Source organism: Alosa pseudoharengus, unplaced genomic scaffold (genome assembly GCF_046254945.1).
Source record: "Alosa pseudoharengus isolate Yale_2024_CS ecotype anadromous, Long Island Sound unplaced genomic scaffold, YU_APseudo_1.1 YU_APseudo_1.1_scf_17, whole genome shotgun sequence".
NCBI classification, from domain to species: domain Eukaryota; kingdom Metazoa; phylum Chordata; class Actinopteri; order Clupeiformes; family Clupeidae; genus Alosa; species Alosa pseudoharengus.
Window position 1 is genome coordinate 6,985,801 of NW_027468640.1, and position 15,163 is coordinate 7,000,963.

Below are 15,163 nucleotides of genomic sequence, written 5' to 3' on the forward strand. Positions count from 1 at the left end.
CTCCACAGTCAGTCTGAAGCAAAAAACAAATTATTTGTGACACTTTTCATATAGAGCAGGCAAATGATTTCTCTAAACTCTTACAAGAAAGCAATATGAATGATATTAAATGAGAATGTACTCACCTTTTGACCTGGGCCTCCAGGTCCACATTCCTGGCCCGTTTTTCCACACAATCAGGGCGGTTCCTCCTCCTCCTCCTGGGCGGGCCCCACGACCACCTCGTCCACCTCGATATCTAGGGAGCTGACCATCGGCACCGCCGGGTTGCTCGCCCTCAGGTCCGCCAGCATCCGCAAGGCCTTGCGGTGCTTGGCATCTGCCATCAGGCGAGCCCTCTCGGCGGTGGTCAGCTCCTGGTGGCTGTCCTGGACATGTTTGTCCAGCCGGGTGCTGGACACGGGTCGGTTCTGATGGGGATCCTCCCGTACCCCATCTTGCAAAGGATGGCCCTCTCTGCCACGTTAACCACATTGTGGCCCCTCTTTAAATGGCTGACGAGCGCAGCGTATGCCCTGCCGCACAAGGGGCAGTTTGCAATCAATCCAGTAAGTGTCATCTGAAAACAGAAAAAAATACTATCATTAGAAAACACCATCCTCAATCAGCATGACACATATTTAAACACTAAACCATGTGCTGCTGAACATGTGGCCATTTTCTCATGGACACACGGTCACAACCCAACCCGCTCCCTCCTCCCACCTCCTGCCCCCCCTCAGCCTGCGTCCCACCTGCCTGCCTGAAAAATGACAAATCACCATCACTGCAGCCTCAGTGTGGGCGGCAGCAGGCAGGTGGGCAGCCAGCTGCAGGCTGGTGGAAAATAGCCTGGTGGGGGGTAGCAGGCTGGTGGGCAGCAGGCAGGTGGGCAGCAGGCTGAGTGGGTGCAGCAGGCTGGTGGACAGCACCCAGCGCCCTCTGCAGTCTCCTTGTTTGGAGGCGACCAAACCGCCTCGCCCCCTGCAGCTCCACAGTCAGTCTGAAGCAAAAAACAAATTATTTGTGACACTTTTCATATAGAGCAGGCAAATGATTTCTCTAAACTCTTACAAGAAAGCAATATGAATGATATTAAATGAGAATGTACTCACCTTTTGACCTGGGCCTCCAGGTCCACATTCCTGGCCCGTTTTTCCACACAATCAGGGCGGTCGCACCGCTCCTCCTCCTCCTCCTGGGCGGGCCCCACGACCACCTCGTCCACCTCGATATCTAGGGAGCTGACCATCGGCACCGCCGGGTTGCTCGCCCTCAGGTCCGCCAGCATCCGCAAGGCCTTGCGGTGCTTGGCATCTGCCATCAGGCGAGCCCTCTCGGCGGTGGTCAGCTCCTGGTGGCTGTCCTGGACATGTTTGTCCAGCCGGGTGCTGGACACGGGTCGGTTCTGATGGGGATCCTCCCGTACCCCATCTTGCAAAGGATGGCCCTCTCTGCCACGTTAACCACATTGTGGCCCCTCTTTAAATGGCTGTCGAGCGCAGCGTATGCCCTGCCGCACAAGGGGCAGTTTGCAATCAATCCAGTAAGTGTCATCTGAAAACAGAAAAAAATACTATCATTAGAAAACACCATCCTCAATCAGCATGACACATATTTAAACACTAAACCATGTGCTGCTGAACATGTGGCCATTTTCTCATGGACACACGGTCACAACCCAACCCGCTCCCTCCTCCCACCTCCTGCCCCCCCTCAGCCTGCGTCCCACCTGCCTGCCTGAAAAATGACAAATCACCATCACTGCAGCCTCAGTGTGGGCGGCAGCAGGCAGGTGGGCAGCCAGCTGCAGGCTGGTGGAAAATAGCCTGGTGGGGGGTAGCAGGCTGGTGGGCAGCAGGCAGGTGGGCAGCAGGCTGAGTGGGTGCAGCAGGCTGGTGGACAGCACCCAGCGCCCTCTGCAGTCTCCTTGTTTGGAGGCGACCAAACCGCCTCGCCCCCTGCAGCTCCACAGTCAGTCTGAAGCAAAAAACAAATTATTTGTGACACTTTTCATATAGAGCAGGCAAATGATTTCTCTAAACTCTTACAAGAAAGCAATATGAATGATATTAAATGAGAATGTACTCACCTTTTGACCTGGGCCTCCAGGTCCACATTCCTGGCCCGTTTTTCCACACAATCAGGGCGGTCGCACCGCTCCTCCTCCTCCTCCTGGGCGGGCCCCACGACCACCTCGTCCACCTCGATATCTAGGGAGCTGACCATCGGCACCGCCGGGTTGCTCGCCCTCAGGTCCGCCAGCATCCGCAAGGCCTTGCGGTGCTTGGCATCTGCCATCAGGCGAGCCCTCTCGGCGGTGGTCAGCTCCTGGTGGCTGTCCTGGACATGTTTGTCCAGCCGGGTGCTGGACACGGGTCGGTTCTGATGGGGATCCTCCCGTACCCCATCTTGCAAAGGATGGCCCTCTCTGCCACGTTAACCACATTGTGGCCCCTCTTTAAATGGCTGACGAGCGCAGCGTATGCCCTGCCGCACAAGGGGCAGTTTGCAATCAATCCAGTAAGTGTCATCTGAAAACAGAAAAAAATACTATCATTAGAAAACACCATCCTCAATCAGCATGACACATATTTAAACACTAAACCATGTGCTGCTGAACATGTGGCCATTTTCTCATGGACACACGGTCACAACCCAACCCGCTCCCTCCTCCCACCTCCTGCCCCCCCTCAGCCTGCGTCCCACCTGCCTGCCTGAAAAATGACAAATCACCATCACTGCAGCCTCAGTGTGGGCGGCAGCAGGCAGGTGGGCAGCCAGCTGCAGGCTGGTGGAAAATAGCCTGGTGGGGGGTAGCAGGCTGGTGGGCAGCAGGCAGGTGGGCAGCAGGCTGAGTGGGTGCAGCAGGCTGGTGGACAGCACCCAGCGCCCTCTGCAGTCTCCTTGTTTGGAGGCGACCAAACCGCCTCGCCCCCTGCAGCTCCACAGTCAGTCTGAAGCAAAAAACAAATTATTTGTGACACTTTTCATATAGAGCAGGCAAATGATTTCTCTAAACTCTTACAAGAAAGCAATATGAATGATATTAAATGAGAATGTACTCACCTTTTGACCTGGGCCTCCAGGTCCACATTCCTGGCCCGTTTTTCCACACAATCAGGGCGGTCGCACCGCTCCTCCTCCTCCTCCTGGGCGGGCCCCACGACCACCTCGTCCACCTCGATATCTAGGGAGCTGACCATCGGCACCGCCGGGTTGCTCGCCCTCAGGTCCGCCAGCATCCGCAAGGCCTTGCGGTGCTTGGCATCTGCCATCAGGCGAGCCCTCTCGGCGGTGGTCAGCTCCTGGTGGCTGTCCTGGACATGTTTGTCCAGCCGGGTGCTGGACACGGGTCGGTTCTGATGGGGATCCTCCCGTACCCCATCTTGCAAAGGATGGCCCTCTCTGCCACGTTAACCACATTGTGGCCCCTCTTTAAATGGCTGTCGAGCGCAGCGTATGCCCTGCCGCACAAGGGGCAGTTTGCAATCAATCCAGTAAGTGTCATCTGAAAACAGAAAAAAATACTATCATTAGAAAACACCATCCTCAATCAGCATGACACATATTTAAACACTAAACCATGTGCTGCTGAACATGTGGCCATTTTCTCATGGACACACGGTCACAACCCAACCCGCTCCCTCCTCCCACCTCCTGCCCCCCCTCAGCCTGCGTCCCACCTGCCTGCCTGAAAAATGACAAATCACCATCACTGCAGCCTCAGTGTGGGCGGCAGCAGGCAGGTGGGCAGCCAGCTGCAGGCTGGTGGAAAATAGCCTGGTGGGGGGTAGCAGGCTGGTGGGCAGCAGGCAGGTGGGCAGCAGGCTGAGTGGGTGCAGCAGGCTGGTGGACAGCACCCAGCGCCCTCTGCAGTCTCCTTGTTTGGAGGCGACCAAACCGCCTCGCCCCCTGCAGCTCCACAGTCAGTCTGAAGCAAAAAACAAATTATTTGTGACACTTTTCATATAGAGCAGGCAAATGATTTCTCTAAACTCTTACAAGAAAGCAATATGAATGATATTAAATGAGAATGTACTCACCTTTTGACCTGGGCCTCCAGGTCCACATTCCTGGCCCGTTTTTCCACACAATCAGGGCGGTCGCACCGCTCCTCCTCCTCCTCCTGGGCGGGCCCCACGACCACCTCGTCCACCTCGATATCTAGGGAGCTGACCATCGGCACCGCCGGGTTGCTCGCCCTCAGGTCCGCCAGCATCCGCAAGGCCTTGCGGTGCTTGGCATCTGCCATCAGGCGAGCCCTCTCGGCGGTGGTCAGCTCCTGGTGGCTGTCCTGGACATGTTTGTCCAGCCGGGTGCTGGACACGGGTCGGTTCTGATGGGGATCCTCCCGTACCCCATCTTGCAAAGGATGGCCCTCTCTGCCACGTTAACCACATTGTGGCCCCTCTTTAAATGGCTGACGAGCGCAGCGTATGCCCTGCCGCACAAGGGGCAGTTTGCAATCAATCCAGTAAGTGTCATCTGAAAACAGAAAAAAATACTATCATTAGAAAACACCATCCTCAATCAGCATGACACATATTTAAACACTAAACCATGTGCTGCTGAACATGTGGCCATTTTCTCATGGACACACGGTCACAACCCAACCCGCTCCCTCCTCCCACCTCCTGCCCCCCCTCAGCCTGCGTCCCACCTGCCTGCCTGAAAAATGACAAATCACCATCACTGCAGCCTCAGTGTGGGCGGCAGCAGGCAGGTGGGCAGCCAGCTGCAGGCTGGTGGAAAATAGCCTGGTGGGGGGTAGCAGGCTGGTGGGCAGCAGGCAGGTGGGCAGCAGGCTGAGTGGGTGCAGCAGGCTGGTGGACAGCACCCAGCGCCCTCTGCAGTCTCCTTGTTTGGAGGCGACCAAACCGCCTCGCCCCCTGCAGCTCCACAGTCAGTCTGAAGCAAAAAACAAATTATTTGTGACACTTTTCATATAGAGCAGGCAAATGATTTCTCTAAACTCTTACAAGAAAGCAATATGAATGATATTAAATGAGAATGTACTCACCTTTTGACCTGGGCCTCCAGGTCCACATTCCTGGCCCGTTTTTCCACACAATCAGGGCGGTCGCACCGCTCCTCCTCCTCCTCCTGGGCGGGCCCCACGACCACCTCGTCCACCTCGATATCTAGGGAGCTGACCATCGGCACCGCCGGGTTGCTCGCCCTCAGGTCCGCCAGCATCCGCAAGGCCTTGCGGTGCTTGGCATCTGCCATCAGGCGAGCCCTCTCGGCGGTGGTCAGCTCCTGGTGGCTGTCCTGGACATGTTTGTCCAGCCGGGTGCTGGACACGGGTCGGTTCTGATGGGGATCCTCCCGTACCCCATCTTGCAAAGGATGGCCCTCTCTGCCACGTTAACCACATTGTGGCCCCTCTTTAAATGGCTGTCGAGCGCAGCGTATGCCCTGCCGCACAAGGGGCAGTTTGCAATCAATCCAGTAAGTGTCATCTGAAAACAGAAAAAAATACTATCATTAGAAAACACCATCCTCAATCAGCATGACACATATTTAAACACTAAACCATGTGCTGCTGAACATGTGGCCATTTTCTCATGGACACACGGTCACAACCCAACCCGCTCCCTCCTCCCACCTCCTGCCCCCCCTCAGCCTGCGTCCCACCTGCCTGCCTGAAAAATGACAAATCACCATCACTGCAGCCTCAGTGTGGGCGGCAGCAGGCAGGTGGGCAGCCAGCTGCAGGCTGGTGGAAAATAGCCTGGTGGGGGGTAGCAGGCTGGTGGGCAGCAGGCAGGTGGGCAGCAGGCTGAGTGGGTGCAGCAGGCTGGTGGACAGCACCCAGCGCCCTCTGCAGTCTCCTTGTTTGGAGGCGACCAAACCGCCTCGCCCCCTGCAGCTCCACAGTCAGTCTGAAGCAAAAAACAAATTATTTGTGACACTTTTCATATAGAGCAGGCAAATGATTTCTCTAAACTCTTACAAGAAAGCAATATGAATGATATTAAATGAGAATGTACTCACCTTTTGACCTGGGCCTCCAGGTCCACATTCCTGGCCCGTTTTTCCACACAATCAGGGCGGTCGCACCGCTCCTCCTCCTCCTCCTGGGCGGGCCCCACGACCACCTCGTCCACCTCGATATCTAGGGAGCTGACCATCGGCACCGCCGGGTTGCTCGCCCTCAGGTCCGCCAGCATCCGCAAGGCCTTGCGGTGCTTGGCATCTGCCATCAGGCGAGCCCTCTCGGCGGTGGTCAGCTCCTGGTGGCTGTCCTGGACATGTTTGTCCAGCCGGGTGCTGGACACGGGTCGGTTCTGATGGGGATCCTCCCGTACCCCATCTTGCAAAGGATGGCCCTCTCTGCCACGTTAACCACATTGTGGCCCCTCTTTAAATGGCTGACGAGCGCAGCGTATGCCCTGCCGCACAAGGGGCAGTTTGCAATCAATCCAGTAAGTGTCATCTGAAAACAGAAAAAAATACTATCATTAGAAAACACCATCCTCAATCAGCATGACACATATTTAAACACTAAACCATGTGCTGCTGAACATGTGGCCATTTTCTCATGGACACACGGTCACAACCCAACCCGCTCCCTCCTCCCACCTCCTGCCCCCCCTCAGCCTGCGTCCCACCTGCCTGCCTGAAAAATGACAAATCACCATCACTGCAGCCTCAGTGTGGGCGGCAGCAGGCAGGTGGGCAGCCAGCTGCAGGCTGGTGGAAAATAGCCTGGTGGGGGGTAGCAGGCTGGTGGGCAGCAGGCAGGTGGGCAGCAGGCTGAGTGGGTGCAGCAGGCTGGTGGACAGCACCCAGCGCCCTCTGCAGTCTCCTTGTTTGGAGGCGACCAAACCGCCTCGCCCCCTGCAGCTCCACAGTCAGTCTGAAGCAAAAAACAAATTATTTGTGACACTTTTCATATAGAGCAGGCAAATGATTTCTCTAAACTCTTACAAGAAAGCAATATGAATGATATTAAATGAGAATGTACTCACCTTTTGACCTGGGCCTCCAGGTCCACATTCCTGGCCCGTTTTTCCACACAATCAGGGCGGTCGCACCGCTCCTCCTCCTCCTCCTGGGCGGGCCCCACGACCACCTCGTCCACCTCGATATCTAGGGAGCTGACCATCGGCACCGCCGGGTTGCTCGCCCTCAGGTCCGCCAGCATCCGCAAGGCCTTGCGGTGCTTGGCATCTGCCATCAGGCGAGCCCTCTCGGCGGTGGTCAGCTCCTGGTGGCTGTCCTGGACATGTTTGTCCAGCCGGGTGCTGGACACGGGTCGGTTCTGATGGGGATCCTCCCGTACCCCATCTTGCAAAGGATGGCCCTCTCTGCCACGTTAACCACATTGTGGCCCCTCTTTAAATGGCTGTCGAGCGCAGCGTATGCCCTGCCGCACAAGGGGCAGTTTGCAATCAATCCAGTAAGTGTCATCTGAAAACAGAAAAAAATACTATCATTAGAAAACACCATCCTCAATCAGCATGACACATATTTAAACACTAAACCATGTGCTGCTGAACATGTGGCCATTTTCTCATGGACACACGGTCACAACCCAACCCGCTCCCTCCTCCCACCTCCTGCCCCCCCTCAGCCTGCGTCCCACCTGCCTGCCTGAAAAATGACAAATCACCATCACTGCAGCCTCAGTGTGGGCGGCAGCAGGCAGGTGGGCAGCCAGCTGCAGGCTGGTGGAAAATAGCCTGGTGGGGGGTAGCAGGCTGGTGGGCAGCAGGCAGGTGGGCAGCAGGCTGAGTGGGTGCAGCAGGCTGGTGGACAGCACCCAGCGCCCTCTGCAGTCTCCTTGTTTGGAGGCGACCAAACCGCCTCGCCCCCTGCAGCTCCACAGTCAGTCTGAAGCAAAAAACAAATTATTTGTGACACTTTTCATATAGAGCAGGCAAATGATTTCTCTAAACTCTTACAAGAAAGCAATATGAATGATATTAAATGAGAATGTACTCACCTTTTGACCTGGGCCTCCAGGTCCACATTCCTGGCCCGTTTTTCCACACAATCAGGGCGGTCGCACCGCTCCTCCTCCTCCTCCTGGGCGGGCCCCACGACCACCTCGTCCACCTCGATATCTAGGGAGCTGACCATCGGCACCGCCGGGTTGCTCGCCCTCAGGTCCGCCAGCATCCGCAAGGCCTTGCGGTGCTTGGCATCTGCCATCAGGCGAGCCCTCTCGGCGGTGGTCAGCTCCTGGTGGCTGTCCTGGACATGTTTGTCCAGCCGGGTGCTGGACACGGGTCGGTTCTGATGGGGATCCTCCCGTACCCCATCTTGCAAAGGATGGCCCTCTCTGCCACGTTAACCACATTGTGGCCCCTCTTTAAATGGCTGTCGAGCGCAGCGTATGCCCTGCCGCACAAGGGGCAGTTTGCAATCAATCCAGTAAGTGTCATCTGAAAACAGAAAAAAATACTATCATTAGAAAACACCATCCTCAATCAGCATGACACATATTTAAACACTAAACCATGTGCTGCTGAACATGTGGCCATTTTCTCATGGACACACGGTCACAACCCAACCCGCTCCCTCCTCCCACCTCCTGCCCCCCCTCAGCCTGCGTCCCACCTGCCTGCCTGAAAAATGACAAATCACCATCACTGCAGCCTCAGTGTGGGCGGCAGCAGGCAGGTGGGCAGCCAGCTGCAGGCTGGTGGAAAATAGCCTGGTGGGGGGTAGCAGGCTGGTGGGCAGCAGGCAGGTGGGCAGCAGGCTGAGTGGGTGCAGCAGGCTGGTGGACAGCACCCAGCGCCCTCTGCAGTCTCCTTGTTTGGAGGCGACCAAACCGCCTCGCCCCCTGCAGCTCCACAGTCAGTCTGAAGCAAAAAACAAATTATTTGTGACACTTTTCATATAGAGCAGGCAAATGATTTCTCTAAACTCTTACAAGAAAGCAATATGAATGATATTAAATGAGAATGTACTCACCTTTTGACCTGGGCCTCCAGGTCCACATTCCTGGCCCGTTTTTCCACACAATCAGGGCGGTCGCACCGCTCCTCCTCCTCCTCCTGGGCGGGCCCCACGACCACCTCGTCCACCTCGATATCTAGGGAGCTGACCATCGGCACCGCCGGGTTGCTCGCCCTCAGGTCCGCCAGCATCCGCAAGGCCTTGCGGTGCTTGGCATCTGCCATCAGGCGAGCCCTCTCGGCGGTGGTCAGCTCCTGGTGGCTGTCCTGGACATGTTTGTCCAGCCGGGTGCTGGACACGGGTCGGTTCTGATGGGGATCCTCCCGTACCCCATCTTGCAAAGGATGGCCCTCTCTGCCACGTTAACCACATTGTGGCCCCTCTTTAAATGGCTGACGAGCGCAGCGTATGCCCTGCCGCACAAGGGGCAGTTTGCAATCAATCCAGTAAGTGTCATCTGAAAACAGAAAAAAATACTATCATTAGAAAACACCATCCTCAATCAGCATGACACATATTTAAACACTAAACCATGTGCTGCTGAACATGTGGCCATTTTCTCATGGACACACGGTCACAACCCAACCCGCTCCCTCCTCCCACCTCCTGCCCCCCCTCAGCCTGCGTCCCACCTGCCTGCCTGAAAAATGACAAATCACCATCACTGCAGCCTCAGTGTGGGCGGCAGCAGGCAGGTGGGCAGCCAGCTGCAGGCTGGTGGAAAATAGCCTGGTGGGGGGTAGCAGGCTGGTGGGCAGCAGGCAGGTGGGCAGCAGGCTGAGTGGGTGCAGCAGGCTGGTGGACAGCACCCAGCGCCCTCTGCAGTCTCCTTGTTTGGAGGCGACCAAACCGCCTCGCCCCCTGCAGCTCCACAGTCAGTCTGAAGCAAAAAACAAATTATTTGTGACACTTTTCATATAGAGCAGGCAAATGATTTCTCTAAACTCTTACAAGAAAGCAATATGAATGATATTAAATGAGAATGTACTCACCTTTTGACCTGGGCCTCCAGGTCCACATTCCTGGCCCGTTTTTCCACACAATCAGGGCGGTTCCTCCTCCTCCTCCTGGGCGGGCCCCACGACCACCTCGTCCACCTCGATATCTAGGGAGCTGACCATCGGCACCGCCGGGTTGCTCGCCCTCAGGTCCGCCAGCATCCGCAAGGCCTTGCGGTGCTTGGCATCTGCCATCAGGCGAGCCCTCTCGGCGGTGGTCAGCTCCTGGTGGCTGTCCTGGACATGTTTGTCCAGCCGGGTGCTGGACACGGGTCGGTTCTGATGGGGATCCTCCCGTACCCCATCTTGCAAAGGATGGCCCTCTCTGCCACGTTAACCACATTGTGGCCCCTCTTTAAATGGCTGACGAGCGCAGCGTATGCCCTGCCGCACAAGGGGCAGTTTGCAATCAATCCAGTAAGTGTCATCTGAAAACAGAAAAAAATACTATCATTAGAAAACACCATCCTCAATCAGCATGACACATATTTAAACACTAAACCATGTGCTGCTGAACATGTGGCCATTTTCTCATGGACACACGGTCACAACCCAACCCGCTCCCTCCTCCCACCTCCTGCCCCCCCTCAGCCTGCGTCCCACCTGCCTGCCTGAAAAATGACAAATCACCATCACTGCAGCCTCAGTGTGGGCGGCAGCAGGCAGGTGGGCAGCCAGCTGCAGGCTGGTGGAAAATAGCCTGGTGGGGGGTAGCAGGCTGGTGGGCAGCAGGCAGGTGGGCAGCAGGCTGAGTGGGTGCAGCAGGCTGGTGGACAGCACCCAGCGCCCTCTGCAGTCTCCTTGTTTGGAGGCGACCAAACCGCCTCGCCCCCTGCAGCTCCACAGTCAGTCTGAAGCAAAAAACAAATTATTTGTGACACTTTTCATATAGAGCAGGCAAATGATTTCTCTAAACTCTTACAAGAAAGCAATATGAATGATATTAAATGAGAATGTACTCACCTTTTGACCTGGGCCTCCAGGTCCACATTCCTGGCCCGTTTTTCCACACAATCAGGGCGGTCGCACCGCTCCTCCTCCTCCTCCTGGGCGGGCCCCACGACCACCTCGTCCACCTCGATATCTAGGGAGCTGACCATCGGCACCGCCGGGTTGCTCGCCCTCAGGTCCGCCAGCATCCGCAAGGCCTTGCGGTGCTTGGCATCTGCCATCAGGCGAGCCCTCTCGGCGGTGGTCAGCTCCTGGTGGCTGTCCTGGACATGTTTGTCCAGCCGGGTGCTGGACACGGGTCGGTTCTGATGGGGATCCTCCCGTACCCCATCTTGCAAAGGATGGCCCTCTCTGCCACGTTAACCACATTGTGGCCCCTCTTTAAATGGCTGTCGAGCGCAGCGTATGCCCTGCCGCACAAGGGGCAGTTTGCAATCAATCCAGTAAGTGTCATCTGAAAACAGAAAAAAATACTATCATTAGAAAACACCATCCTCAATCAGCATGACACATATTTAAACACTAAACCATGTGCTGCTGAACATGTGGCCATTTTCTCATGGACACACGGTCACAACCCAACCCGCTCCCTCCTCCCACCTCCTGCCCCCCCTCAGCCTGCGTCCCACCTGCCTGCCTGAAAAATGACAAATCACCATCACTGCAGCCTCAGTGTGGGCGGCAGCAGGCAGGTGGGCAGCCAGCTGCAGGCTGGTGGAAAATAGCCTGGTGGGGGGTAGCAGGCTGGTGGGCAGCAGGCAGGTGGGCAGCAGGCTGAGTGGGTGCAGCAGGCTGGTGGACAGCACCCAGCGCCCTCTGCAGTCTCCTTGTTTGGAGGCGACCAAACCGCCTCGCCCCCTGCAGCTCCACAGTCAGTCTGAAGCAAAAAACAAATTATTTGTGACACTTTTCATATAGAGCAGGCAAATGATTTCTCTAAACTCTTACAAGAAAGCAATATGAATGATATTAAATGAGAATGTACTCACCTTTTGACCTGGGCCTCCAGGTCCACATTCCTGGCCCGTTTTTCCACACAATCAGGGCGGTCGCACCGCTCCTCCTCCTCCTCCTGGGCGGGCCCCACGACCACCTCGTCCACCTCGATATCTAGGGAGCTGACCATCGGCACCGCCGGGTTGCTCGCCCTCAGGTCCGCCAGCATCCGCAAGGCCTTGCGGTGCTTGGCATCTGCCATCAGGCGAGCCCTCTCGGCGGTGGTCAGCTCCTGGTGGCTGTCCTGGACATGTTTGTCCAGCCGGGTGCTGGACACGGGTCGGTTCTGATGGGGATCCTCCCGTACCCCATCTTGCAAAGGATGGCCCTCTCTGCCACGTTAACCACATTGTGGCCCCTCTTTAAATGGCTGACGAGCGCAGCGTATGCCCTGCCGCACAAGGGGCAGTTTGCAATCAATCCAGTAAGTGTCATCTGAAAACAGAAAAAAATACTATCATTAGAAAACACCATCCTCAATCAGCATGACACATATTTAAACACTAAACCATGTGCTGCTGAACATGTGGCCATTTTCTCATGGACACACGGTCACAACCCAACCCGCTCCCTCCTCCCACCTCCTGCCCCCCCTCAGCCTGCGTCCCACCTGCCTGCCTGAAAAATGACAAATCACCATCACTGCAGCCTCAGTGTGGGCGACAGCAGGCAGGTGGGCAGCCAGCTGCAGGCTGGTGGAAAATAGCCTGGTGGGGGGTAGCAGGCTGGTGGGCAGCAGGCAGGTGGGCAGCAGGCTGAGTGGGTGCAGCAGGCTGGTGGACAGCACCCAGCGCCCTCTGCAGTCTCCTTGTTTGGAGGCGACCAAACCGCCTCGCCCCCTGCAGCTCCACAGTCAGTCTGAAGCAAAAAACAAATTATTTGTGACACTTTTCATATAGAGCAGGCAAATGATTTCTCTAAACTCTTACAAGAAAGCAATATGAATGATATTAAATGAGAATGTACTCACCTTTTGACCTGGGCCTCCAGGTCCACATTCCTGGCCCGTTTTTCCACACAATCAGGGCGGTCGCACCGCTCCTCCTCCTCCTCCTGGGCGGGCCCCACGACCACCTCGTCCACCTCGATATCTAGGGAGCTGACCATCGGCACCGCCGGGTTGCTCGCCCTCAGGTCCGCCAGCATCCGCAAGGCCTTGCGGTGCTTGGCATCTGCCATCAGGCGAGCCCTCTCGGCGGTGGTCAGCTCCTGGTGGCTGTCCTGGACATGTTTGTCCAGCCGGGTGCTGGACACGGGTCGGTTCTGATGGGGATCCTCCCGTACCCCATCTTGCAAAGGATGGCCCTCTCTGCCACGTTAACCACATTGTGGCCCCTCTTTAAATGGCTGACGAGCGCAGCGTATGCCCTGCCGCACAAGGGGCAGTTTGCAATCAATCCAGTAAGTGTCATCTGAAAACAGAAAAAAATACTATCATTAGAAAACACCATCCTCAATCAGCATGACACATATTTAAACACTAAACCATGTGCTGCTGAACATGTGGCCATTTTCTCATGGACACACGGTCACAACCCAACCCGCTCCCTCCTCCCACCTCCTGCCCCCCCTCAGCCTGCGTCCCACCTGCCTGCCTGAAAAATGACAAATCACCATCACTGCAGCCTCAGTGTGGGCGGCAGCAGGCAGGTGGGCAGCCAGCTGCAGGCTGGTGGAAAATAGCCTGGTGGGGGGTAGCAGGCTGGTGGGCAGCAGGCAGGTGGGCAGCAGGCTGAGTGGGTGCAGCAGGCTGGTGGACAGCACCCAGCGCCCTCTGCAGTCTCCTTGTTTGGAGGCGACCAAACCGCCTCGCCCCCTGCAGCTCCACAGTCAGTCTGAAGCAAAAAACAAATTATTTGTGACACTTTTCATATAGAGCAGGCAAATGATTTCTCTAAACTCTTACAAGAAAGCAATATGAATGATATTAAATGAGAATGTACTCACCTTTTGACCTGGGCCTCCAGGTCCACATTCCTGGCCCGTTTTTCCACACAATCAGGGCGGTCGCACCGCTCCTCCTCCTCCTCCTGGGCGGGCCCCACGACCACCTCGTCCACCTCGATATCTAGGGAGCTGACCATCGGCACCGCCGGGTTGCTCGCCCTCAGGTCCGCCAGCATCCGCAAGGCCTTGCGGTGCTTGGCATCTGCCATCAGGCGAGCCCTCTCGGCGGTGGTCAGCTCCTGGTGGCTGTCCTGGACATGTTTGTCCAGCCGGGTGCTGGACACGGGTCGGTTCTGATGGGGATCCTCCCGTACCCCATCTTGCAAAGGATGGCCCTCTCTGCCACGTTAACCACATTGTGGCCCCTCTTTAAATGGCTGACGAGCGCAGCGTATGCCCTGCCGCACAAGGGGCAGTTTGCAATCAATCCAGTAAGTGTCATCTGAAAACAGAAAAAAATACTATCATTAGAAAACACCATCCTCAATCAGCATGACACATATTTAAACACTAAACCATGTGCTGCTGAACATGTGGCCATTTTCTCATGGACACACGGTCACAACCCAACCCGCTCCCTCCTCCCACCTCCTGCCCCCCCTCAGCCTGCGTCCCACCTGCCTGCCTGAAAAATGACAAATCACCATCACTGCAGCCTCAGTGTGGGCGGCAGCAGGCAGGTGGGCAGCCAGCTGCAGGCTGGTGGAAAATAGCCTGGTGGGGGGTAGCAGGCTGGTGGGCAGCAGGCAGGTGGGCAGCAGGCTGAGTGGGTGCAGCAGGCTGGTGGACAGCACCCAGCGCCCTCTGCAGTCTCCTTGTTTGGAGGCGACCAAACCGCCTCGCCCCCTGCAGCTCCACAGTCAGTCTGAAGCAAAAAACAAATTATTTGTGACACTTTTCATATAGAGCAGGCAAATGATTTCTCTAAACTCTTACAAGAAAGCAATATGAATGATATTAAATGAGAATGTACTCACCTTTTGACCTGGGCCTCCAGGTCCACATTCCTGGCCCGTTTTTCCACACAATCAGGGCGGTCGCACCGCTCCTCCTCCTCCTCCTGGGCGGGCCCCACGACCACCTCGTCCACCTCGATATCTAGGGAGCTGACCATCGGCACCGCCGGGTTGCTCGCCCTCAGGTCCGCCAGCATCCGCAAGGCCTTGCGGTGCTTGGCATCTGCCATCAGGCGAGCCCTCTCGGCGGTGGTCAGCTCCTGGTGGCTGTCCTGGACATGTTTGTCCAGCCGGGTGCTGGACACGGGTCGGTTCTGATGGGGATCCTCCCGTACCCCATCTTGCAAAGGATGGCCCTCTCTGCCACGTTAACCACATTGTGGCCCCTCTTTAAATGGCTGACGAGCGCAGCGTATGCCC